The 26765-nt window shown below is 44.1% G+C and overlaps 1 protein-coding gene across 5 annotated transcripts in view; it reads left to right on the top strand.

The window, feature by feature from the left end:
* The window catches only part of TET3 (tet methylcytosine dioxygenase 3), a 124968-nt gene that overhangs the window by 39733 nt on the left and 58470 nt on the right, over positions 1-26765 (top strand). The window lies entirely within an intron of this gene.

Genomic DNA, 26765 nt, shown 5'->3' with positions numbered 1-26765 from the left:
ATCTAAAACAGCCAGCCCTGTCTCAAGCCTCGAGGCAGTGAGCTGATAACAGATGGGGCATCTGCCCTGTCCTCAAAGTAAAAGGAGGGTCGTGGGCCATTTTCCCACATGCAGACATCAGGAAGGACCCTCTGAGCCCACAGCCCACCTGTCATTGACCCTCATTAGCATTAACTAGTAAGAACAGCCTTCTTGATTCCCAAACCCCCCAAAGGTAGCCCAGAACACAAACTTTACCTGCAAGTTCTCTTTGGAATGAGAATTTGTCGAGGCCCTGGCACAGTTGTCTCCGTGTCTGGTGCTGGGTTTCCTCCTTTTTAACAGTAGCATCTTTCTTCTTCCTCCACTGTCCTCCTCTAGAATCTGTTGCCCCCGCCCCAAGTGTTTTCAAGGTGAAGCTTACCAGTGTACTAATGCTTCCCATCCTGTTTGCATTTTAAGCTTTTATTTCTAATTGGGGAATTAAAGACACTATTTCTTGGTGCCTGCTGCTCCGCCCTTCCCTCCTGGTGGTCCCTCCAGAACCTGAGGTCCAGTCTGGTCTCTGCTGCCTCAAGAACTAGGGTGGAAATGGAGATGTGTATCTGCCTCCGTCCGGGTCCACTGAGACCCACGAACAGGGAACCCCTCAGCCCCGGGGGATGAAGCTACAGAGTCAGAGATGACCAAACCCCTGCCGCTGTGGAGCAGGAGTCAGAATTGCTGCCTCTTGACCTGCTTAAAAAGAAGGGAGGGGGGAGTCCTCTTGGCTTGAGCTTACATATAGGAGAAAGAGCAATTAGAAGTGGGATGTGAGCCGCTCGCTTTCCAGTCACTCTGTCCCTGTGTACATCTAGTTCAGCAGGTTTTGTTTGAGGGCTGCGTGAACTGTTACTCATTTAGCCGGTGGTCTATGCTCCTCCTCCCTCCTCCCCTCCCACTCATTCATCCCTGATGCTGGGGCGGAGGAGGAGCTAGAAACGCTTTCTTTGGCTCCTTGGCTAATTTGCTTTAATCCCCCAGGAATACACCCAGGAGATGTTGCAGCTGGGGAGGGAGGTGGAAGTAGTGCTCTGGCCCCCACCCCATCCCAACTGTGCTACTCTGTCTCCGTGTGCCCACCTGGGCTGGTGAGGCTCTGTGTGCCAGGCCGTTCCCGAGACTGAGGGAAATCACGATGGGCCCTGCCTGAGCGGTGCCAAGCCCTCAGGCCCCTCCTGGCAGCCTCGGCTGTAGCTCTGCCAGCTCCGGAGGAGCCTCCTTCTCAGGGTGCGGAGCAGAAACTCTGACAGATGGACCTCCGTGAACCCGTGGAGTCATTCCAAATGCCTTCTCCCGGAGCAGAGCGGATTCCGGCAGTGAGGCTGCGATGCCGGCTGCTCAGGGCTTCTGCTCACCTGTTGGAGAAAGCTTTTCCCACCCTTATCTCCCCTTCCACTTTTTGCCAGTCTTTCAAAGAGCAGAGGTGCAGACTGTTCAGGCCTGTTTGTACACATGGGGCCCTGAGAGAGACTGCTGTTCCCTGCCAGCTGGTAAGACCCACAGGTCACCCAGTTTCTGAGCAGTTGCAGCTCTCCCGCTTTCCGGACCCACCCTCATCTCCATAAGACCATTGGAAGGGGGTTCTCAAGAAGTAGTTCATGGACCACCTGTGTCAGAATCCCCTCCACAGACAGACAGGGTTGATCGCTGGGTGGGATCTGGGAATCTGCATCTTTGGCCAGCTTCCTACAGGTGGTTCCCATGCCTCCCTTCTTAGTTACGTAGTGCCGTTGTAACACAAATACCACACGTGGATGGCTTTAAAGAACAGAAATTTATTTTCTCACAGTTCTGGAGGCTGAAAGTCTAAAGCAAGGTCTCAGGTCTGTCAATTCCTTCCATGTCAGTAGCCTCAGGCATTTCTTGGTGTTCCTTGGCTTGTTCCTCACGTGGTGTCTGTCTTTGCTCCAATGTGTGTCTGTGTTCATTCTGCTCTTTTATAACTAAGAAGTGATTAGATTTAGAACCTACCCTACACATATATGACCTAAGTAATATAACAAAAGAAAACCCTACAGGTAGTCCCCACCTCATGACGGGATTCCATTCAGATGACTCTGTCGTAAATCCGTTCTGATGTAAGTCGAATACCTCATTTTTTAAATTTTAGGTTTCATTATTGTTTCCTTTTATTATCCCTACCTTTATAAATCCAATCTTTATTTGTCTTTGGGGGTTGGAAACATTACATCTGAGAATGATGACATCAACAAATAACGCACAGCAACATTGTATGTAATACATTACTCACCGTAAGATGTAATCTCCCTCCACTCCCCACAAAAAAAAAGGACAGTTGTAAGTGTGGTTCATCTTAACTCGAATACATCGTAAGTTGGGGACTGCCTGTATTTCCAAATGGGATCCAATTTATAGGTATAAAGGCCAGGATTTCAACACATATTTTGGAGGACCCAATTCAGGCTATGACATCACTAGAGTTTGAGAACTGCTGATCCATGCAGTGCCATAACAAAAGGGCCTCCCAATACTTGATCAGTAGTAGGAAAACATGCCCTTAAGTGCTGTGAGGAAACTCTGGTGGGATAGTGGTTAAGTGCTAGGGCTGTTAACCAAGAGGTCTGCAGTTCAAATCCACCAGGTGCTCCTTGGATGCTCTAAGGGGCAGTTCTACTCTGTGCTATAGGATCGCTCAACTTGATGGCAGCAGGTTTGGTTTTTGTTTAAGTGCTGTGATGGTTTATGAAGAGGTCAGGCATTATGCAGACACTTGTGGAAACACAAAAAGTGTAAAAACTATTAAATTTCACCAGATATAATCAAAGCCTAGGAACTAGTTTTTTTCTGCTATCATTTATTACAGAGAATGCAAAACTCATTGCAAAAAAAATCAGGAAGTTGAGGTAAGCAAGAGGAAAAAAATAAAAAGTTGTCGATAACAGAAATTCTGGTAATATTTTGGTCTTTCTGGATCAATCATATTTTTTTATTTTAAAATTCTTTATTGGCAGTTTTTCCAATTATCAAAATATTATGCGCTTATTATAAATTTCATTTTTAATTGGTATTCAGAATCGATATAAAATGTCTTGATTTGCAAATCTTTTATTGCCTTGTTTAGTTGTGATCTATATTTCTTTTGTGACTGTCCGTTAATTTCCTTTGTCTATTTTTCTTTTGTGTGGTTTTCTTATAAATTTGTAAGAGAACTTATGTATTAGTGGTAGTAACTATCATATCTTGGCGAATATAACAAATGTCTTTTAATTTTTTTTAATGTTTTTGTCAGACTTTTTTTTTACATGTTTATATGGTTAAATCTAGCTCCAGTAGTTTTTCAGTTGAGGTTTTTTTTTTTTTTTTTACTTGTGCCAGACAGAATAGGCACTGCTTTTGCAATTTTTAAGGGGAATTGAAAGGAGGTGGGGCAGATACAGGCCAGGCAGTGTTCTCACATTTTAATGGGTGTCCAGACCACCTGGGGATCTCATCACAACGCAGATTCTGATTCTGCAGGCCTGGGGCGGGGCCTGAGGTCTGCATTTCTCACAGGCTCCCACAGGACGCTGCTGTTGCCCTTCCTCAGACCACACTTTGAGTACTGAGTGGCCAGAAGTTTCCAGACTTGGCTTATTAGCTGAGGTACCTGAGCTGCATCTTGGAACACAGAGTTTTCTGGGCCTTCCCCCAGAGATGTCAGGCTGTGGGACCCTGTCCTGGCTTGGCCATGTCTGACAGTGGGACCCTGTCCTGGCTTGGCCATGTCTGGCTGTGGAACCCCTGTCCTGGCTTGGCCATGTCTGGCTGTGGGACCCTGACCTGGCTTGGCCATGTCTAGCTGTGGGACCCTGTCCTGGCTTGGCCATGTCTGGCTGTGGGACCCTGTCCTGGCTTGGCCATGTCTGGCTGTGGGACTTAGGGACAGTGCCTCGGGCTTTTTGAGCTCCTGGATTCCCTGTGTGTAAAATGGAGAGGATAGTTCTTACCTCATAGGATCTGGCAGAATTAAATGAAGGAATAAAAGAGATCAACATATTTTATTCATTCAAAAATAATGTAGCAAGGAGATTAGAACCCAGCTCCACTGCTGGTAAGATTGTAAATTGGTTCAATTACTATGGAAAATGGTATGGCGCTTCCTCAAATAGCTAGAAATACAAATACCCTCTGATCCAGTGATCCCACTCCTAGGTATATACCCTAGAGAACTAAAACTGCAGACACGAACAGATCTATGCACACCTGTGTTCATTGTAGCACTATTCACAGCAAAAAGATGGAAACAGCCTAACTGCCCACTAGCAGATGAACAACTAAACTGTGGTACATGCACACAATGGAATACTATGCAGCCATAAAGAATAGTGAGTTCTCAAAATACAGTATAACATGGATGAATCTGGAGGACATGATGTTGAGTGAAATAAAGCAATCACAAAAGGACAAATATTGTATGATCTCATTATTATAAAATGATAAGAATAGGTGTACATACAGAAAGCCAGCATTCTTTAATAGTTACCAGGGATGGGAGGCAGAAGGAGGGGGAATGATATTCTAGATAGTAGTCATTTGTTAGTTTTGGTGTGATGGGTAAGGCAATACCGAATAAGGGTGAATTAAGCACAACTTGACCAAGGTAAAAGATGACACTAAGAAGTACACAGGAATAAGGGATGATTTTGGTAAAAGCCACAACAGATACAATTTTGCAACAACTGTAATAACAACTGAAAAATATATGTGTGGTTAAATAGGTAGATGTGTATATGTATATAGGTAAGCATAGATGTATATAGGTGTATGTGTATATAGGTAAGCACATATGAATGTACGGGTGTGCGTATATAGGTGTTTCCGTAGGCAAATGTAGATACATGTTTGTGTGTGCTGCATATATTCATATACGTATGTAAAATCACATAGAAGGCACAGTTACAGATGCTTCCTAGGCATAACCAAATACCTTGCGGGATTGGGTTACTGGGTTTGAGGGTTTAGGACCATATTTCTGGGGGACAACCTGGTCAATTGTCCTAACAGAGCTCATGAAGGTGATGTTGTATATACTAGTTTGGTGAGTAGCATCTGGGGTCTTAAAAGCTTGTGAGTGGCCATCTAAGATAAAACCATTGGTCTGTACATGTCTGGAGCAAAGGAGAAAGAAGGAAACCAAAGACTCAAAGAAGAAACCACTCTCTAGGACTAATAGTCTACACAGACCATGGCCTCATCTACCTTGATACCAGAAGAACCAGATGGTGCCCAGCACCCATTATTGACCATTCTAACCAGGGACACAATAGACGGTGCCTACTAAGATGGGAGAAAAATGTAGAATGAAACTCAAAATTCCTAAAAAAAAAAAAGACCAGACTTACTGGACCAGTAGAGACTAGAGGAACTCCGGAGACTGTCACCCTGGGATACCCTTTAAACTTGGAACTCAGACCACCCCTGGTGATTACCTATCAGCCAAAATATAGAGTGGCTCAACATTTACCCTAGACCAAACAGAGAAGGTAAAGGGGAACAAGGAAGCTAGACTAATGGAAACATAACAGCCAGAATGGAAATAATGAGAATTGGTTACACATTGTGAAAAGTGTAACCAATGTCACTGAGTAGTATGTATAAAAAAAAAATAGAAATTGTTAAATGAGAACCTAATTTGCTATGTAAGTTTTATCCACAAACACAATAAAGTATTTTTTAAAAGTAATGCAGCAACTGCTGGCCCTGGTGCCCTTTTTGGAGGGTAAAAACCTGTTGCCGTTGAGTTGATTCTGACTCAGTGCTCCTATAAGACAGAGTAGAACTGCCCCCTTGAGGCTGCCAAGACTGTAATCTTTATGGAAGCAGACTGCCAGGTCTTTCTCCCATGAAGCTGCTGGCAGGTTCAGACCGCCAACATTTTGGTTGTCAGCTGAATGCTAAACAGCTGTGCCACCAAGGCTCCTCCTTTCTGCAGGGTAGTTTTCTGAGAAATTTCTTCTGTTATTGGTATTTTCCAGTATTTCTACCTCTTCTTGAATACATTTTCTTAGAAAATTGTCCTTTTGTCCATATTTTCAACACTTTTAGTAAAGTATTTCATGTCACATTCACTGATGATGGTTATATTCCTTTTCAAATTTCTAATAGCATTTATTTACATTTTTTCTTTTTTAAATAATCAGCTTTGTCAGAGGTTTGTTTATGCTATTGGTCTCCTGGAGAACCATCTCTTAGATTCATTTATAAATACCACTAGGTTTTGTTTCCTAATTATGTATCTCTACTCATTCCTTTTTGCTACCTTTCTTAGTTTTTAATCTAGCTTCTTGGATTGAAAACTTAATTTCTTTTCCTCATCTAATGAAAGTATTTATAGAAACATAAGGTTTTCTCCACTAATAGACACTGTTCTCATGGATAATCTTCAGATCTGTAATTGTGATTTTGATTTTTTTTCCCCTTGACCTTAGAGTTATTTAGGAGACTGACTTAGAATTTCCAGATGTTGTGTTTCATTTGGTTAGAGGCTTGGAGGCTTCTCTCCCCAGGGTGCACTGCTTGGCAGTCCAGGCTGTGGCTCTGTGCCTTTGTGCTCATGGTTGGAGCTTGTGTGTGTGCATTGCTGAGGCTTCCCATGAGCCTTCTGCTGTATGCATCAGGGACAGGGCTCAGGAGGAGAGCAGGGTTCCCTGTTTGAAGGCTCTCCCTTCTCCCAACAGCCTCATCCCTGAAGGGCACTCCCCCGGCTGGAGACTGTCCAGGTGATCCTGTTCCTGCTTGCCTGCTGCTCTGCTTGTCTGTCCAGGGTGGTCTGGAGAGCTGGGGTCTGGTGGAGAGGGGATGGGATTTCAGTCAGAGAGCCAGAGTGTTAGAGGCCTTATGCTGCTGCTGATTGTGGGCCACTGGCTTCACCCGCAGTGTCCTGCTCCTTATCTGGAAAATGCAGATGATGTTACCTTCTCATAGAAACTGGAAGAGCTTTAGAGACCATCTAGTAATGTAACTCTTTTAAAAGATACTTTTATTTTGGCAAATCTTCAGAGTTTCAGAAAAGCTGCAGAAATAGTACAAAGAATTCTCTTCACCCAGATTCTCCAAATGTTTACCTTTTTACCACATTGCTTTGTTCTTCTCTCTCTCTGTGAATAATTTTTATTTGAATCATTTGAAGGTAAGTAGCAGACATGAAGGAGCTGGTGGTGCAATGGTTCAGTGCTCAGCTGTTAACTGAAAGGTTGGTCATTTGAACCTACCCAGTGGCTCCCATGGAAGAAAGACCTGGCAATCTGTTCTCATAAAGAGTACAGCCTGGAAAATCCTATGGGGCAGTTCTCTGTCACCTGGGTTGCTAGGAGTCGAAGATCGAGTCCATGGCACACAACAACGGCAAGAAGTAGCCATGATACCCTTTTATCTCTTAAGTACTTGAGCGTGTGTTTTCTGAAATCACATAATAACCACAATGCAGTCATCAAACTCGGGAAATTAACATTGATACAGCACCACTGGGTCAATTACAGACGGTATTCAAATTTTGCCAATTGTCACTATGTCCTTTGTAGAAGAAGAAAACCCCTGGATTACACATTGTGTTCAATAATCATGTGCTTTTAGTCTCCTTTAATTTGGAGCAGACCCACTATATTTTTCTTGATGTTTTAAAAGGATTTTTTAAAAGCAGAGGAAGAATTTGAGGCCCAGAGAAGTGAAATGACTTGTCCAGGGCTTACAGAGGGACAGTATGCAGGCTGAGGCTGGGAAACAGGTCTCTCTGCCTCAGCCGTGTCACTGACACGGATCCATCCGCCCTCCCAGCTCCTTGGTGGACACTCCTTGGTCTTCATCATCAGCCAATTTCTTGGGCAGAGAGATGGGTGGGGCCTGTTCCCAGGGAACTGCCTTCTCTTGATCTTTCCTTGTGCCCCTCTGTCTTTGAAATGCCAGCCACAGCATTCCCCAGCTGTTTGGTGTTGGCCTGGGATCAAAGCCATAGCTGGGCGAGAAAAGGACTTTGAAACAGGCCCAGCTTCTGCTGCTTCCTTGAGAACAGGGCTAAGGAGCAAGAATCACTGCTTTGGGTGGGAAGAGAGATGTTTTGGGTTGGGGGTATGGGTATTAAACTCCCCTTGACAACTTTGGGGTCAGTGGCTGGGATTTGTTCATCTCCAGCCAGAGGTCGTGGCCTGTGTTGTGTCATGAGGCTGAGCCAGAGTGAGTGGGTCATCTGGAGTGGGTCACCTAGAGCCTACCTAGTCATCTGTTTGGGTGCACCTGACCCAGACCCCCTTGCAGTGGAATACCTGCTGAGGTTATGGAGTGGTCATTTACATGACAGAAGGGATACTTGGCAGATAATTGACCGTAAGGTTATTTCTCAGCAGAACCCTCTTGTAGGTATTAAAAACATTTATAATTTAAACAAAATTATTTGAATTTAGCTTTTTAAGGGCATGCTAATTGCTTAATAAATATTCTTTTTCTCATTTGCTTTTATTTTACTGTATCTCTTACTCCACCTTTTTTTTTTTTTTTTTAAATAATAAAGGCCTTTTGAACCAAGCTACATTTCATTTCGAACTGTTATCTGTGACTACTCAACTGATCTGCTGGTTTTGTCAGTGGTTCTTGGTTTTGGGGACCCCTCCCTCCACTATGCATTTTCAGAGCTCTTCCCAAGCTCTCCTGTCTTCTTCCCAGAGCCCGGGGCCTCAGCTTACTTTCTTCTCCTCTTGGGAGCTGGTACCATTCCTGCTGTCCCCAAGGGTCTTTCCTTTCAAAGACTGGCAGTGAAGTGGGAGGTGGTCTCCCATCTCAGCCACTACCACTTCCCTTGAGAGAAAATCCATCTTGTTTTCAGTCTCACTGGTAACCAACCCAGTGGGGAAAAAGGAGGGAGTTACAAAGCAAAGTTTTTCACTGGTGTTCCTGTCTTTCCTTTGCCCTTTTTCCTTATCCTTTGTTTTTAAGGGTGGGCACACCTGCTCAGCCCTCTCCTCTTTGAGCAAGTATTCAGTTCCTGCTTTTGTCTTAATTCTCTAATTAAAAAAAAAAAAAAAAACTTTCTTGAGATATAATTCATGTGCCATACAATTTAGCCTTTAAAAGTATACAGTACAAAGTTTATTCCCACAGAGTCGTGCAACCATCACCACAGTCAACTTCAGAACATGTTCATCACCCCAAAGAAAAAATGTTTATCAGTTAGGACCCAGTCACTCTCATTCCTCTTCCTCCCAGCTCCCAGCAACCTCTAATCTATTTCATGTCATTATAGATTTGTCTATTCTGGACCTTTCATATCAATGTGGTCTTTTGTGACTGGCTTCTTTCACTTAGCGTGATGCTTCCAAGGGTCATCAGTGTTATAGGATATATCAACACTTCATTCTTTTTTATGGTCTGAGTATTTAATTGTGTCGATATATCACATTTTGTTTATCCATTCATCTGTTGATGGACATTTGGGTTGTTTTTACCTTTGGGCCTTTATGAATAATGTTGCTATGAAGGATTTATTTACAAGTTTTTTGTGTGGACATATGGTTTCATTTCTCTTGGACATATACCGAGGAGTTGCATTGCTGGGTCATATGGTAACTCTGTTTAACCATCTGAGAAACTGTCAAAGTGTTTTTCCAAAGTGGCTGCACCATTTTACATTCCCACCAGCAGTGTAGGAGGGTTCCAGTTTCACCACATCCTTGCCAACTCTTGTTATTTTCCTTTTTTTTAAATATTAGCCATCCTAGTAGGTATGTAGCGTTCTCATTTTGGTTTTGATTTGCATTTCCCTAATGCGTAATGGCTAATGGGAAACCCTAGTGGCATACTGCTTAAGACTTCAGCTGGTAACCAAAATATCAGCAGTTCAAATCCACCAGGTGCTCCTTGGAAACCCTACGGGGCAGTTCTACTTAATGGCAACGGGTTTGGTTTTTTTGTTTTTTTAATGGCTAATGATGTTAACCGTCTTTTCATGTCAATATTGACCATTTGTATGTCTTTGGAGAAATGTCTTTTCAGATTCTTTGATCACTTTTTCTTTATTGAGATGTGGCTCACATACCATAAAATTCAGCCATTTAAACGGTCTAAACAGAGTTGTGCAGTGATCGCCATTGTCTATTCCCGAACATTTTCATCACCCCAAGAAGAAACCCCTAACCCTCTCAGGCCCCAGCAACTACTAATGTACTTTCTGTCTCTGTGAATTTGCCTATTACGGGCATTTCATAAAAAAGGGATTATATAATATAAGGCCTTTGCGTCTGACTTTTTCCGTTTAGCAGAATGTTGTTGAGATTCATCAATGTTGTAACATGTATCAATATTTCATTCCTTTTTATTGCTGGATAGTATTCCACTATATGGATATACCTCCTTTTGTTTATTTATTCATCTGTTGATGAACATTTGGATGGTTTCTGCTTTTGGGCTACTGTGAACATACAAGTTTTTATGTGAACATACCCGTCTTTAAATTGGGTTATTTTTCTTTTAAATCATTGAATTGTAAGAATTCTTTCTATGTTTTAGATACAAGTCCCCTATCAGATACACGATTTGCAAATATTTTCTCCCATTCCTTAGGTTTTTCACTTTTTTTTTAATTTTTATTGTGCTATAAGTGAAAGTTTACAAATTAAGTCAGTCTCTCATACAAAAATTTATACACACCTTGCTATATACTCCTAATTGCTCTCCCCCAATGAGAAAGCACACTTCTTCACTCTCTCTTTTTGTGTCCATTCGGCCAGCTTCTGACCCTATGCCCTCCCATCTACCCTCCAGACAGGAGATGTCCACATAGTCTCATGTGTCTACTTGATTCAAGAAGCTCATTCTTCACCAGTATCATTTTCTATCCCATTGTCCAGTCCAATCCCTGTCTGAAGAGTTGGCTTTGGGAATGGTTCCTGTCTTGGGCTAACAGAAGGTCTGGAGGCCATGAGCACCTTGGTCCTTCTAGTCTCAGTCAAACCATTAAGTCTGGTCTTTATACGAGAATCTGGAGTCTGCATCCCACTGCTCTCCTGCTCCCCCAGGTGTTCTCTGTTGTGTTCCCTGTCAAGGCAGTTATTGATTGTAGCCGGGCACTATCTAGTTCTCCTGGTCTCAGGCTGATGTTGTCTCTGGTTTATGTGGCCCTTTTTGTCTCTTGGGCTCATAATTACCTTGTGTCTTTGGTGTTCTTCATTCTCCTTTGCTCCAGGTGGGTTGAGACCAATTGATGCATGTTTTTCACTTTCTTGATGGTGTACTTTGAAGTACAAAAGTTTTAAATTTTGATGAAGTCCAATTTTTCTTTTGTTCTTTTGTCATTTGTGCTTTGGTGTCACATTGCCTAAGCCGAGGTCATGAAGATTTATGTCGATATTTTCTCCTAAGAGTTCTATAGTTTTAACTCTTACATTTAGGTCTTCAATCCATTTTGAGTTAATTTTTTTGTTGTGCTTTAGGTGAAAGTTTACAGAGCAAATTAATTTCTCATTAAACAGTTAATGCACAAATTGTTCTGTGACATTGATTGCCAACCCTGCAATGTGTCAACACTCTTCCCTTTGTGACCTCGGGTTCCCCATTTCCATTCGTCCAGATTTCCTGTCCCTTCCTGCCTTCTCGCCTTTGCCTTTGGGCTGGTGTACCCATTTAGTCTCATATACATGGTTGAACTTTGTGTGCTATTGTTCGTTTCATAGGCCTGTCCAATCTTTGACAGGTGAACATCAGGAGTGACGTCAGTACCGAGTTAAAAGACTGTCTGGGGGCTATACTCTCAGGGGTTCTCCAGTCTCTGTCAGACCAGTAAGTCTGGTCTTTTTTTGTGAGTTTGAATTTTGTTCTCCATTTTTGTCCTGCTCTGTCTGGGACCCTCTGTTGTAATCTCTGTCAGAGCAGCTGGTGGTGGTAGCTGGGCACCATCTAGATGTGCTGGACTCAGTCTGCTGGAGGCTGTGCTAGTTGTGTTCCATTAGTCCTTTGGGATTTTGATTAATTTTTGTAGTATATGGTGTGAAGTAGGAGTCCAACTTCATTCTTTAGCAGGTGGCTAGCCCATTGTCCCAGCACCATTTGTTGAAAAGACTCTTCCCATTGAATTTTTTGACACACTGTAAAGGTTTTTGAGACACTGATACCAAATCAGACAGCTAGATTCATCATTGTTGGTTATTTGCATGGATTGGCTCGTATTACTATTTAAAGAATGTAGATCAGTGCCTCTCAAACTTTCTGGTGAAGGACTAGGTTTTAAAATTTATAATCCATCATGGACTGATAATTTTGTAAAACACAGTAAAAATTACTAGAAAGATGTCCATGCCAAGGCAATGTCAAATTGTGGTAAAAGTTAATGCTTACTCTCCGTTTCCGTATTTACTTCGTCATGGACTGATGCAGATTACAGACTGGCACTGGCTGGCAGCCCATACTCAGAGGAGTGCTAGCCTGCTGCCCAAGCTCAGTATGCTCATCTGTTGTGCATGTCCTAGACCAGTGTTCCTCAGAGTACGGTCTTGGAAGGCCTCATTAGTGTTACCAGGGGCATTGGAACAGCAGATACTGGTCCTGACACTACTTGCCCTCCAGTCTGTGGGTGGAGGGTAGTCCCCAAAGGCTGATTAGAGACAAACCTTCTGAATTGTTACTCACATGAGATAAAACCCTTACGCTAATGTGAGTGAAATCCTACCTGTTGTTACCAAGGGTGTTACGTGCAGCCTTTTGGGTGGGTAGAGTTCACTCATTCAGCAGACCAAAGCCCTGATTGAGTGCCTAGTTTTTCACCTCTGCCTTCAAGGGGGTCACAAGCCTAAACAGGGGTGAGAGAGGAGGAAGAAAGAAAATACCCATTAGTATGTTGGAATATAGCAGCAAAATATGAACGAGGCCAAACATTCGACCTCAGGGGCTAAATAGTATATGCTGTTAAAAATAAAATTACTGAAGAGTAGCTAAGAATATGGGAAAATGATTTTATGATACAGTAAAGGAAGGAATTAACATTAAAAAACTACTAGATATACTTGGTGGTTCCAGTTTTGTAAATTAAGTGCATGTTGTGTAGTAAAAATAGACGCCGAATGTAAGCTATGGTCATCTCTGGGCAGTGGGGGGTTTATATTATTTTTATCTCCTTATTTTCTACTTTACAGTGACTAGAACCTCCAGTTCTTCTGTTTCCCTCAGTATCTTCTACTGAAGCAGTTCTTTACCTGCCTTATTTTTCTAGTCGTATGACCTTTGTTAATTCTCTTGGGTCACCTACCAGGTTTTTCCCTGCTCTGAAATGAGTTTATAGTATATCTTTGATATTGTATCAGTAATTACATAAAGGGCATCTTCACCTAGAGATAAACTCAGTTAATACCATTTCCCGTTGCTTTCATCACATATTTAATGCCACAGAGTGTATGACAGAATTATTCTGCCACATACATGTTAGAGATGGTGGTACAGTATCTGCTGCAGAGGAACATGCCTGCAAATGAGGCCCAAGACAAATCCAAGCATCTAAAAAGTCCTTGTCCAGGGCAGGGAGCTCTGCTTGTTCACTGTTGTATCCTCAGTGCCTAAAAGTGACACTGAGGTAGTAAGTGCTCGATACATATACACTTACCTGCATGTCACTTTTAGGCCAGGACATTGTTCTCCAGCGTAGCACAAAGGGCCATCAGGTGAGCACGTATGAGACTCAAATTTCTGGCAGCTTCCAGTTACCTGGGCTAACAGGCCAGCAGTAACTACAGATAATAAGACTACATTGAAATGTGTTGTGTGATTTTTGCCAGGAGTTGAGGTTTAGAATAAATTTGTATTCCCTAAATCCCTGCCTCTGGACAGCAGGAGTTCCTCCTTTCCCGTCTCCGAGCGCTCTGTGTAAAGCCAACTGTGACTGGTAGGTGGAGACCCCTCTGCCACACCATTTATTTTCCTCCAGATTTTTGGATGGTGGTTTTGAGTGAAAAAATGTAAGTTGTCTTGTGTTGTGTCCTTGAGAAGGGAATCAAACTCACTTGATGGTGGTACCAGTAAGCTGCTGAAACCGATTAATAATTCCTGAGCCCCTCCTACAAATATGGGGGAGCGTCTTCTCCAGAATGGGCTGGGAATCCACTGGGTTCCACCGTCAGCTCTGATGTTGGATCCAGTTTTTGCCACTCACCAGTTTTGAGCCGTGGAGTAGGTTAGCTAACATCTCTGTGGCCCAGTTGCTTGTTCTCTAAAATGGAGAGTATGATACACCTATTTTGTTGGGCTGTTGGGAAGAATTTAAGAATTTATATGTAAACGTAAGAATGCCTACTTAATCCAAGCTTGGCACTTACCCCTCACTATTAGCAGCTGCTAACCATCATCCTTGGAAGCTCTATGGGGCAGTTCTACTCTGTCATATAGGGTCGCTATGAGTCGGAATCGACTCGACGGCACTGGGTTTTTTTTTTTTTTAACCATCATCATCTAATCTGCATCCCTGGGATGCACCTGAACAGTGGGTTTGTGGGATTTGGGGCCCCTTTAGGGAAACTGCATGGGGTTGTTAGCCAAGGGCGGACTCTCTGTCAGTAGACTGTGGTGTTGGCAATGTTTGCGTTCTCGTTTTCTTCGCCTTTTAGACTTTTGGGGGTAGGAGATGAGCGGTAGGAGTTGTGTATGAGCAGTCGGGTGGCTGGAGTCGCAGGAGGGAGGACGCCCAGCCTGGCTGGGAACTGATAGGGGCTTTTCTGGCTGCAGGACGTACATTGTATGGCTTGCGCGATGGCTCCAACAGCTGCTGGAGCCCTGGTGTGTGTGTGTGTGTGCATGTGCGTGTGTAGGAGGGAGCCTGCTGAGCCTGGCTGAAAAGCTGCCTCCGCGGCATGACCTGGTTCTGGCGTGCTGGCAGCTGCTGCTCCCTTGCGCCAGGCCTCAGATGTGGTTGGGCTCGGTTTCCTCCCCCTGGCCTCTGGCCAGGCCCCGCTGGCTGCTTGAGGCAGGGGCTTCCGACAAGGGTGCTGGATCCTGCTCCTCTGGCCGCGGATCAAGAGGCTGGCGGGTAGGGGTGGGGAAGGGGGAGCCCTGTGCGGCAGCCTGTGGCTCTGCTCTCCCCACCAAACCCCGGCCCTGCCCACCTGGCACTGGGGAGCTTTAGAGGGGTGAACCACCTAGGAACGGGTGCTGTCTGGGTCAGAGTTGCAGGGCTTTAATCTGGAGTTCTGGTTGGGGCGCGGTTTGGTGTCCTGTGCAACACGGAGGTGGCTTTCGGTGCAGTTACAGAGGTGTCACTGGGAGGATAATTTCAGGCTCTGCACCTAACTCAACCAGACCCGCTTCTCCTTCCCAGAGTGCTGCGCATCTCTCAGAACTTTTAAAAATTTTACCGCTTTCTAGGTACATGTTTTACGCGTGTGTGTTGTAATATAAACGACTCTCTAATAACAGAAATAGCAAGAAAACAACTTCCCCCAGAAGTCCCCTCTGTGCGGCTGTCTTCTAGTCTCTGTTTGCAGGCTTGCATTATTTGTGCAAAGTTTCAGGTGTGCAAAGTTTCAGGTGTGCAAAGTTTAGGTGCTCTAAAAATTTTTTACCCTAAATAAAAAAGTAATACATACGCCATGAGTTTTGGAGACAATGAACAAGTGAACACACCCGTTCTCTACTACCCAGAGATAAGCACGTAACATTTCTGCATATTTCCCCTTAGTGGTTTATAAGTGTGCACAGGTGTGCATTTCTAATGGAATTAAATTCTTAAATTTTTAAATGGGGTGATGTTTGGAATCCTTTTTTTTTTTTTTTTTTTCCTTCAAAGAGTATAAATGCTTCTCCTGTCATAAAAACTCGGAAAGCATCTGTTGAATGAGTGCTGGTACATTCTTGAGTTTCATTTTTTCATCTAACACGTTTCCCTGTGTCTTTATATGTTCTTATTCTTAAGCAGTTGTCCATCTACTAAAGGAGCCCCAGTGGTGCAGTGGTTAAGCGCTCGGCTGCTAACTGAAAGGTCAGCAGTTCGAACCCACCAGCCACTCAACAAGAGAAAGATGTGACAGTCTGCTCCCGTAAAGATTTACAGCCCTGGAAACCCTATGGGCAGTTCTACCCTGTCCCACAGGGTAGCTGTGAGTTGGAATTGACTCAGTGGCAATGGGTTTGATTTTTAGTTTGGTACATCTGCTGATGAAATATTATGTATTGTAATTTTTCATATTTTATGTATTGTTTGGAAACCCTGGTGGCATAGTGGTTAAGTGCTACGGCTGCTAACCAGAGGGTCAGCAGTTCGAATCTGCCAGGTGCTCCTTGGAAATTCTGTGGGCAGTTCTACTCTGTCCTATAGGGTTGCTATGAGTCGGAATCAACTTGACAGCACTGGGTTTGGTTTTTTTGGTTTATGTATTGTTTGAAACATACTGGGCCTAGTGTTTATGTATACTAAACAGATAAAGCTTAACAATAAAATAAACACACGTGAACCCCCTACCGGAAACCCTGGTGCTGTAGTGGTTAAGTGCTACGGCAGCTAAGCAAAAGGCCTGCAGTTTGAATCTGCCAGGCGCTCCTTGGAACCTCTACGGGACAGTTCTACTCTGTCCTATAGGGTCGCTATGAGTCGGAATCGACTCGACGGCAGTGGGCTTGGTTTTGGTGGGTTTAAGCCCCCTATGTAAACTCAGAACTAGAATGTTGCTGACATTGTTGAAACTACCTGGGATGTTTTCTCCTGTTGCTATTCCCTTCCTTCACCTCCAGAGGTAACCTACCTTGGATGTTGTGCTCATCATTCCATTGCTTTTTAAGAAGTTTTAATTACATATGTATGTGCTCCTATATAATACATTTAACGTGGTTTTTTTTTTTTTTTTGAGCTTTGTAGAATCAGTAGACCGTATGTCGTCTTTCGGTCCTTCAAGGCTTGCTTTTTTTTTTTTTTTTTAGTCCTGTGTAGTTTCTAAGATTCATTCATGTTCCTGTGTTTCATTCATATAAGATTCCATTGTCCACTCTGTGGCTAATGGGCTCCTTGGAAACTCTGCGGGTCAGTTCTGCCATGTCCGATAGGGTCATTATGAGTCAGAATCCACTTGACAGCAATGTTTTTTTTTTTTGTTGGAACTATGTACCTGGTATTGTTATAAGTGTTTTTCGTATCTTAAATTGTTTAACCCTGTCAGGGTAGGTAGTGTTATTAATCCCGATTTTACAGATGAGGAAACTGAGGCACAGAGAGATTAATTAACTTGCTTAGGGTCACACATCAAGTTAGTGGTAAGGGCGAGATTTGAATCTAAACGTTCTTGTCCTTAACTTCTACATGTTGGGTATAAAATGGACTCTTACTGTGGTCTTATTTTGTGTTTCTCTGATTACTGTTAAAGTTGAGTAGTTTTTCATGTTTATTCCCTATTCTCTTTTCATATGAGAAGAAATACTGTAACTTTTTAAACCATTCCCCTATTGTTGGGGCCACTTAGGTTGTGTGTGATTCTTTACTATTAACGCTTCAAGGAAAATCTTTGGTGCATATAACTTTTTTTTTTTTTTTTACTTTTTCTAATGCCTCATTTATTTTGTTTGCACTTGCTGAAATGAGATTAAGAATATTTAGTGGTTAAAAATAGCTGTGGTACTGGATGACTGTGTGATCTTGGGAAAGTTACTTGACCTCTCTGTGTTCATTGTCCTCATCTATGGAGACAAGTTCCCCACTTACAGGAGTTTGTGAGGATTAAATGAGATAAATGAATGTGCAGGTGAGTAGCGTGATACTTGGCCTGTCATAAGAGTGTCCCATCAGAGTTATGTAGACTTTTCCTGGTTCCTCTTCTTCTTTTCTTCCCTCGAACCACATTGATTATTGTTGGGTTAGAGGGCATGGGCCGTCACAGTCCTGTTCTTCTGCCAGATATGGTGACCTCAGGAATTAGGCCTCATTTTAGCTTTTTCCTGAGTCTCACCCCAGCCACTGAGAGATCTGCTGTATTTGTCTATCTTGTAGTAGGAAACAATTAAATTGTAAAATGTTTTATTGATAGGTACATAGTAACCAGAAGAACCGTTGCCTCTCCCCACCTCAGGCAAGAACACCCTCTGCCAACTCCTGATAGTTGCCAAGTGTGCTATAATGCTCCTGGATGTGCTGCCTGCAGACAGGGCCAGTCTGGATGTGGAGGGTGCACACTCACTTACACATGCGCATACACACACGTGCACACTCACATATGCATGCTCACTCACACATGCACACTCGCTCCTGCAGAAACAGGTGTGCACATGCTCCGAAAGGGTTCCCCTAAAAATCTCTTTCCATACTAGATTTGTTTTGTCAGTAAATCCCAAGAGGAGAGCGTCATCTTAAGAGATGAATAATTGATCAGCTCTATACAGAATGTGCCATAAATACAACTCATGTGTTATTACAGGGAGTGGGACCATCCATTTTGGGGGAGGGGAAGAAGGAGTTGGCCTTGTGTGAAAGTGACTGCTAAGCTATAGGGCTGGGGGAAAGGGCTGGGCTGGGAAGTCCAAACCCCTGACAGCTGCTGGCAGGCCAAAAGACCTGAGCTGTTGGTGTGAGCTCGGGGAAGTATGGGATGAGGTTTCCTAGCTGGTGGACGGGCACAGTACCCACCGTCATGGGGTCCCGTGAGAATTCATTTTTGGAGACTCTCCTGTGAAGGATGCATCCCAGATGGGCTCTGTCTCCAGGCCAGTGGGCTTTGTGGAGGTTGATGACAGAATTATTTCTCCTGGCTGCAAACATCTTTTTGGACATTTTTTTCTGTACCATATGTTTCTTCAGAACGTATATATAACATAGTACCATGTGTTTCTTCTCATATGGTGTGTAACTGCTGATGGTCAGCAGAACCGCCCTCTAGACTTTGTTCCTCTTCTTACTTCCCCTTTCCTGCAGGCCCTAGAGGGACTTAATGCCCAATGGGACTTTGGTCTCTCAAGATAATATTCTTTCTCCTTTCCTCCTCCCTTCTCTTTGCTGTTCATGGACAATTGCTGATCTGGTTTTGATCCATAGCCACTGTGAGAGTCAGGAAACACTCTGGAAACCTGGTATCATCCGCACATACCTCACTGTACACCTCACCGCCTTGTGGACCAAATGAGGTGTTTGGGGACATTGAGTTCCACATATCCCCGGTCCTTCCTGGAGAGCCGTTGTTAAATAGCTGTAGTTGTGGGGGACCAGCTGAGGGGATATGAGGAGGGAGTTGGCTGTAGAAGAGGAGGCAAGTGGGGACCTGGGAGTCCAGACTAGGTTGGCTGCAGGGATGAATTACCAGAGGCTGAATCTTCTGAAGGCGAGAGTTCTGCCTGGGGGCAGCAGTGAGGATGCACACTTGGACTTTCCAGGAAGCAGGGTGAGGGGCTAGGTCTCTTATCTCATCTGAGAAGGGCACTCACAAAGGTGTCACTGGGTGGATAATTTCAGGTTCTGCACCCAACTCAACCAGACTCCCTTCCCCTTCCCAGAGTGCTCACCTCTTAGAATTTTTAAAATTTTACCACTTTCTGGGTACATGTTTTGCACTTGCATATGTGTGTGTAGTAACACGAACAACTCTATAATAAAAGAAATAGCAAGAAACAGCTTCCCCCAGAAGTCCTCTCTCTAAGGCTCTTTTCTAGCCTCTGTTTGCAGGCATGCATTATTTGTACAAAGTTTCAGGTGTGTTACAGGTACTCTACAGAAGACATCTGTGTCTTTTGGTAGAAAATCCCTGCTGTTCCTAGGTGAGAGGTGTGACCCCCAACCTGGGGAAGATTGAGCCCAGGGTGGGCTGGAGCCCTCAGTGATAGTATGAGGCAGGGAGAGACCTGATACAGGTTGGGTGAACGTCCCTGTGAGGAGAAGGAAGGGTTTTGTACCTGGAAGGTGGCAGTAAGAAGGGGCAGCACCAGTCCCTTTGATGGGCCTCTCAGTGGAGGGCGTGGGGCAGGCTATTCCTAGATCCGTTGTCAGATTTCTTCCTGAGTTCATTGTGGCAAGGGCATTTCCAATGACGTTGAGCAACCTTTGAAGGAAGGTTGAAGGAAGAAGTCAAGTTGCACTGAAAGCGCTGGTGAAAACAAGGCTCCAGGGATTGATGGAATTTCAATTGAAATGTTTCAACAAATGGATGCAGCATTGGAGGTGCTCACCTGTCTATGCCAGGAAATTTGGAAGACAACTATCCGGCCAACCAATTGGAAGAGAACTATATTTGCGCCCATTCCAAAGAAAGGTGATCCAACAGAATGGGGAAATTATCGAACAATATCATTAATATCACATGCAAGTAAAATTTTACTGAAGATCATTCAAAAGTGGTTGTGGAGGTATATCGACAAGGAATTGCCAGAAAGTCAAGCCAGTTCAGAAGAGGTCGTGGAACCCGGGTTATCATTGTTGATGTCAGGTGGATCTTGGCTAAAAGCAGAGAATACTAGAAAGATGTTTACCTGTGTTTATTGACTATGCAGAGGCATTCAACTGTATGGACTGTAACAAATTATGGATAACATTGCAAAGAATAGGAATTACAGAACACTTAATTGTGCTCTTGTGGAACCTGTACATGGACCAAGAGGCAGTCAGTCAAACAAAACAAGGGGATAGTATGTGGTTTAAAATCAGGAAAGGTGTTCATCGGGGTTGTATCCTTTCACCATACCTATTCAATATGTATGCTGAGCAGATAATCTGAGAAGCTGGACTGTATGAAGAAGAATGGGGCATCAGGATTGGTAGAAGACTCATTAACAACCTGCGATATGCCAGTGACACAGCCTTGCTTGCAGAAAGTGAAGAGGACTTGAAGCACTTACTGATGAAGATCAACAACAATAGCCTTCATTATGAATTACATCTCAATGTAAAGAAAACAAAAATCCTCACAGCTGAACCTATAAGCAACATCACGATAAACGGATAAAATGTTGAAGTTGTCAAGGATTTCATTTTACTTGGATACACGATCAACATCCAGGAAGGCAGCAGGCAAGAAATCAAACGACGTATTGCATTGGGTAAATCTGCTGCAAAAGTCCTCTTTCAAGTGTTGTAAGGCAAAGATGTCACTTTCAGGACTAAGCTGAACCTGACTCAAGCCATGATATTTTCAGTCACCTCATATGCATGCAAAAGTTGAACAGTGAATAAGGAAGACCAAAGAAGAAGTGATGCCTTTGGATTATGATTTTGGCAAAGAATATTGAATATACCACAGACTGTCAGAAGAATGAACAAATCTGTCTTGGAAAAAGTACAGCCAGAATGCCCCTTAGAAGCAAGGATGGCAAGACTTCATCTCATGTACTTTGGGCATGTTATCAGGAGGGACCAGTCCCTGGAGAAGGACATCATGCTTGGTAGGGTAGAGGGTCAGCGAAAAAGAGGAAGACCCTCAATGAGATGGATTGACACAGTGGCTGCAAAATGGGCTCAAACATAGCAACGATTATGAGGATGGCGCAAGACTGAGCAATGTTGTTCTGTTGTACGTAGGGTCGCTATGAGTTGGAACCCATTCCATGGCATCTAACAACTGTGTTTGCGATAAGACAAGTGCCGTGATAGAGCAGAGATCATCAACTGCCTAGAGCTCCACAGGCTGGCCTTCCCTAGTGGCTGGAGCAGAGATGAAGAGGCTTGTACCAGCCAGGTGCCTTGGGAGGAAGAAGCAGAAGAGGTTCGTGAACACATACTGAACACTGCCTACCCTCAAGGAGCTTATAGTATAGTAGGTCATACACCTATGAAAGGATTCCCAACAGAAGGTGGCTGTGCAGGGTGAGTGCCCAGAATGTGGTACAGAACCTGTGGAAAGTAGGAGTGGCCAAGGGGGACTTTACGAGGAGGGGGTTGTTGTGAGGACACAGCCAGAGGCTGGATGAGTGAGATTTAGGGAGATAGAAAAGAGAGAGTTCACGTTTAGAATTGTTTGTATCTGGTGACTAGGTGAGTCGGAGCGCAGAAGAACATGGGTGATGCTTATGTTGGAAGCATTGGCCAGTGCAGGAATGCTGGCAAAAGCAGGGAAGTGGGAAAAGGAGCTACTGGAGGTGGGGAGAGTTGGGGCGGGGGGCGGGGGTGGTGTTCAGCTATGTTTTAGGCAAGCTAGCTGTGGGCGGGGGGTGGTGACAGGGTTTGTAGCATGTTCCAGGGGATGGAGCTGGCTAGAGGCCAGTTGAAGGGTCCAGACAAAATGTACAAATTAACAGTGGTGATTGTTAGAGGCCAGAGGGAATAAGAATTGAGGGAGAAAATGCGGAGGGTTCTAGAGTTGGGGATGTCTGAGGTGAAAGGTCCCAAACGGCCCCGTCCTCCTCCAGCATCACCTGGCCTCCCCACCAGTAGTTTCCAAATGACAACTTGGTCTCCTTTTCCACATCTCGGCTGATGATAACTTGCCGCCTCCTGGTTAGGAGTGGGGCAGAGTTCACTGTGTTTTCGAAAATCTCTCAGCACTAAGAAAGTTCTTCCCTAAATTAAGCCTGAACTCTTTCTCTTTGGCTTCACCTGTTTTCTAGTTCCACCCTGCAGGGCCACTCACATAGTATCCAATTCCTTTCCCAAATGACAGGCCTTCCGATGTTTAAAGACCTGTCATATTCTTCCTGAGTTTTTTCTTTTCAGAACTAAAAGGAACCTGTTCCTCTTAGGTTTTGAACTGTCCTGCTTGTTCTCTTTGTGTAGCCCCAGTGGTGCAGCCCCAGAAGCATCCTGTGTTCAGGTCGGACTGTCTGGAGCAGAGCAGGCTGCCCTGCCTGTGCTGCAGGTCTTGCCCGGGGTTAGGTTACAGCTGTGTGTGTCAGGCTGTGTGTCCAGTCACTGGACTGTGAAACCAACTCAGAAGGTTACAACCAGCATTAAAAAAAAAAAAGAAAAAGAAAAGATATTAATACATCTGGTAAGGGGAAGTGCTGTTGTGCAAAACTTTGTGTGTGTGTGTATAAAAATACGTAGTAGATCATAATGTAAAATGTATTTCTTACTGAAGATTATGGTAAAAAACGTTTGAAAAACCTGGGTTATAAGAATACCCTTTGAAGCTGCTCCATCGCATCACATTGAGTGTACCATCCATCAGTTAGCTCTCGGAGTCTTTTGTTGTTGTTAGCTGCCATCGAGTTCATCCCTGCCTTATGGCGGCCCATGCATAAGGGAATGAAATGCCAATAAAGACCCCCCACCCCCGCCGCCGCCAGCTGATCATCCAACCAGTGGTGAGCAGCCTTCCTAGCCTCTGACTCCCAGTAGCCCTCAGAGGAATCGGGCAGACCTGGGAAACTCAAAAACATCTACAGGCTGAGTTGCAAACTCAAATGCCTACAGGGGCTTGGCAGTTAACACAAATGAATGAGGTGATAATTAATTCAGTCAATTCATAAATAATCCCTGACCCCTGACCTTGGTTTCAAGAAGGCTGTGTGGAGTGGTGAAGCTGTGGTGTGCCAGAACAGTTATACTCTGGGTAAGCGGCAGCCGCTGCTCGGTTCTAGATAAATTTGCCAGATGGAAGTGTGAACCTTCAAGAAAATCTGAAACTCATGTAAAATCTCTTGGTTTTTTTAACATTACCCAAAACCCAGTGCCGTCGACAAAACAAAAACCTAACACTGCGTTGTTGTTGTTAGCTGCCATTGAGTCAACTCTCACTCATGGCAACCTTATGTATAACAGAACGAAACACTGCCTGGTCCTGCGCCGTCATCACAGCCTCCAGCGTGCTCAAGTCTATCATGGCAGCTGCTGTGCCAGTCCATCTCATCTAGGGTCTCCCTTACCTCAGTGGCCCTCGCTTCACCTAACAATGATGTCCTCTTCTAGTGATTGATCCCTCCTGGGTTGAACAGTGTTGTGTTGTAAGCTGTAAGGTTTTCATTGGCTAATTTTCAGAAGTAGGTCATAGGCCCTTTCTTCTAGCCTGTCTTAGTCTGGAAACTCCGCTGAAACCTGTCCACCGTGAGTCACCCTGCTAATATTTGAAATAATGGTGGCATAGCATCCAACATCATAGCAGCACACAGGCCACCACGGTATGGTAAACTGACAGGTGGTAGAAACCAGTTATTATCGAGTTGATTCTGACTCATGGTGACCCCATGTGTGTCAGAGTAGAATTGTGCTCCATGGGGTTTTCAGTGGCTGATTTTTCAGAAGTAGGTCACCAGGCCTTTCTTCTCAGGCATCTCTGGGTGGTCTCAAACCTCCAACCCTTCAGTTAGCAGCTGAGCACCTTAACTATTTGCATCACCCAGGGACTGAACACTGTAGGTCAAACAAAATAGATCTGTAGTGAATTTGGCCTTCATGGTCACTGCCAGCTTGTGACCTATCAGCCATGATGTCTCCCATCTGCTGGTCCAATGACCGCATGGCACAAAGCAGTGAGATTAGTTGGGCATTGATGGTTTTCCCTTGTAACTAACTCATTGGGGTTCCTTTAGTTACTCCTCTAGGAATCTTGTCTGGAGGTATCCTCAAACTCAATGGGATAAAGTCATGGATGACACTTGTATTTTTCTTGCTTGCTGGCACCTTCTTCAGATTGTAGGATCACCAACAGGTGTTGAAAAATGCATCAGTGGCATCCCCTGGCCTGGAAATCTCCCCACCCATGCTGGCTTCACTTCCCTTGTATCTGGGTCTAATCTTCCCTTTCTCCTCTTTTTGGTCTGAAAAGTATTTTCCTTCCCAGGGAGTTCAGAGGCACAAGAGCAGGCCTACCCTGTCCCTATTCTTATTCACACACCAAAAATAACTTCTTACTTCCTTTTGGTTGTCTTAACCATTTGGGGGAAGCCCAGTTCATGCAGCATTTGGCTTCCTGACACTGGCCTTGTAAATCCATGCTGCTGTCTCACGTTTCTCCTTCACCGTGCATGTTCCCTCTCTCCTTTATACATGAACACGTATACTTGGACCACTTCAGATTTTGCAGCCCTTGCAACCACAGTGATTTTGGTTTCTAAGAAGGAAGGAAGGGAGTGCTGGGTGATCAGCCACATTCCTAGATGTCTGAAGGATGACCTTCTGCCAGGGTCAGGGAAAGGCATGTGTGTTCATGGCAGAAGTCCCAGGAAGGAATGTCAGCCCAGTGTTGGGGATGGGAAGACTTTCATTCAACTGAGAGTTGTTACTGCCCCACCTGTGGGCAGGAGGCACCGAGGTCATTAAAATTTGGATGTTGCCTTGAGGGAACTGCCGTCTGGAGGGGGCAGCAGTTGCTTGCACAAATAGTAGTAGTGGCATGACATTTATTAAGTGCTAATAGAGGCAGGTACAAGGTGCTATGGGAGCCCAGGGGGAGGAGCCACAGGTAATTCTGCCAAGTAGGTTGGGGAGGAGGTGACAGTGAGCTGGTTGGTGCTTGAAGGATAAGCCACAGTGGCATTCCAGGCAGTGGGAACTTCATATGCAAAAAAGCTGGGCAACATCAGAGAACATGGCCTGTTGGAAAAGCATTCAGGTTCCTTTGTGGCCAGAGCAGCGGCAGCGATGAAGATGAAGCGAGAACGTCAGGCTGGAGCCTCTGCTCCCCTCCTGGGGCTGATCCCAAATCCCAGCTTCCCACCACTGCTGTCGAGCCCATGATGGCTGTGTTTGACAGTCTTGGGACTAGTATCACTTGAGCCGTTTGTTTTAAATACTTAAGTTCATTACGATAGAATTTTAAAGTTGTGGAAAAGTTGCAAGAATAGTACATGTGACTCCCATATATCCAAAATATTTACATTTGTCATTCTCTGTCGTTATGTACATACTTTTACATACACAATTTTTTCTGAGCCATTTGAGATTAAATTGGAGATACCGTGTCCTTTTTACCCCTAAATACTTCAGTGTATATTTTCTAAGAACAGGGACATTATTTTATATAACATAGGACAGTGATCAAAATCAAGAAGATTAAGATTGACACAGTATCCCTATCCACCATCCATATTCAAGTTTTATCAATTTCCCAATAATGTACTTAAGCTATTTTTCTTTTTTCGTTTCTAAGATCTGTGCTATGATCCTGCACTTAGCTGTCTGTCCTGTCTCTTTAGGCTCCTGACATCTGAAAGAGCCTTTGTCTTTCTTGAGTTTGAGATTTTTGGAGAGAATAATCTAGGTACTTTCTAGAATGCCTTTTAATTTAGATATGCCTGATGCTTCCTCTCGATTAGATTCAGGTTATACATTTTGGCAGGAGTTCTGTGTGAGTAATATTACGTACGTCGTTCTCAGCATATCTTGCCAAGAGGCACGTGATGTTGGTGTGTCCTGATGTTGGTGACGATGACTTTGATTATTTGGTTAAGGTGGTGTCCACCAGGTTTCTGCACTATAAAGTTACTGCTGTAATTAAGGAATTTACAAAGAGATACTTTGAGGTCGTGTATACATCCTGTACCTCATCAAATTTTCACTCCTAGTTTTAGCATTTACTGATAACCAAGAGGTTGGCAGTTCGAATCCCCCAGGAGCTCCTTGGAAACTCTATGGAGCAGTTCTACTCTGTCCTGTAGGGTCGCTGTGAGTTGGACTTGATTCGACGGCAGTGGGTTTGGTTTAAATCCGTCATTCTGTCTATATTTTTTTTGTTGGCATTCTATAAGGAACGGCTTTCCCTTCTGAGGGACTAATCTTACTAACTCAATTCTACATCTTTGCTTGGCTTTTAACTTGCTGGGCTAGGTTCTCTTGGACCCTTTCCTCTTGTTGCCGCCCCCTTTTTGTGCTTTAGTGAGCATCGTGTATATCATGGTGGTTCCTGGGCTTGAGGAGAAGCCTCAGTCTTTTTCCTTGCAGCAGCTCA

This window comes from Elephas maximus, chromosome 17, assembly GCF_024166365.1.
Source record: "Elephas maximus indicus isolate mEleMax1 chromosome 17, mEleMax1 primary haplotype, whole genome shotgun sequence".
Classification (NCBI taxonomy): Eukaryota; Metazoa; Chordata; class Mammalia; order Proboscidea; family Elephantidae; genus Elephas; species Elephas maximus.
This window is presented reverse-complemented; position numbering and strand designations above follow the sequence as displayed.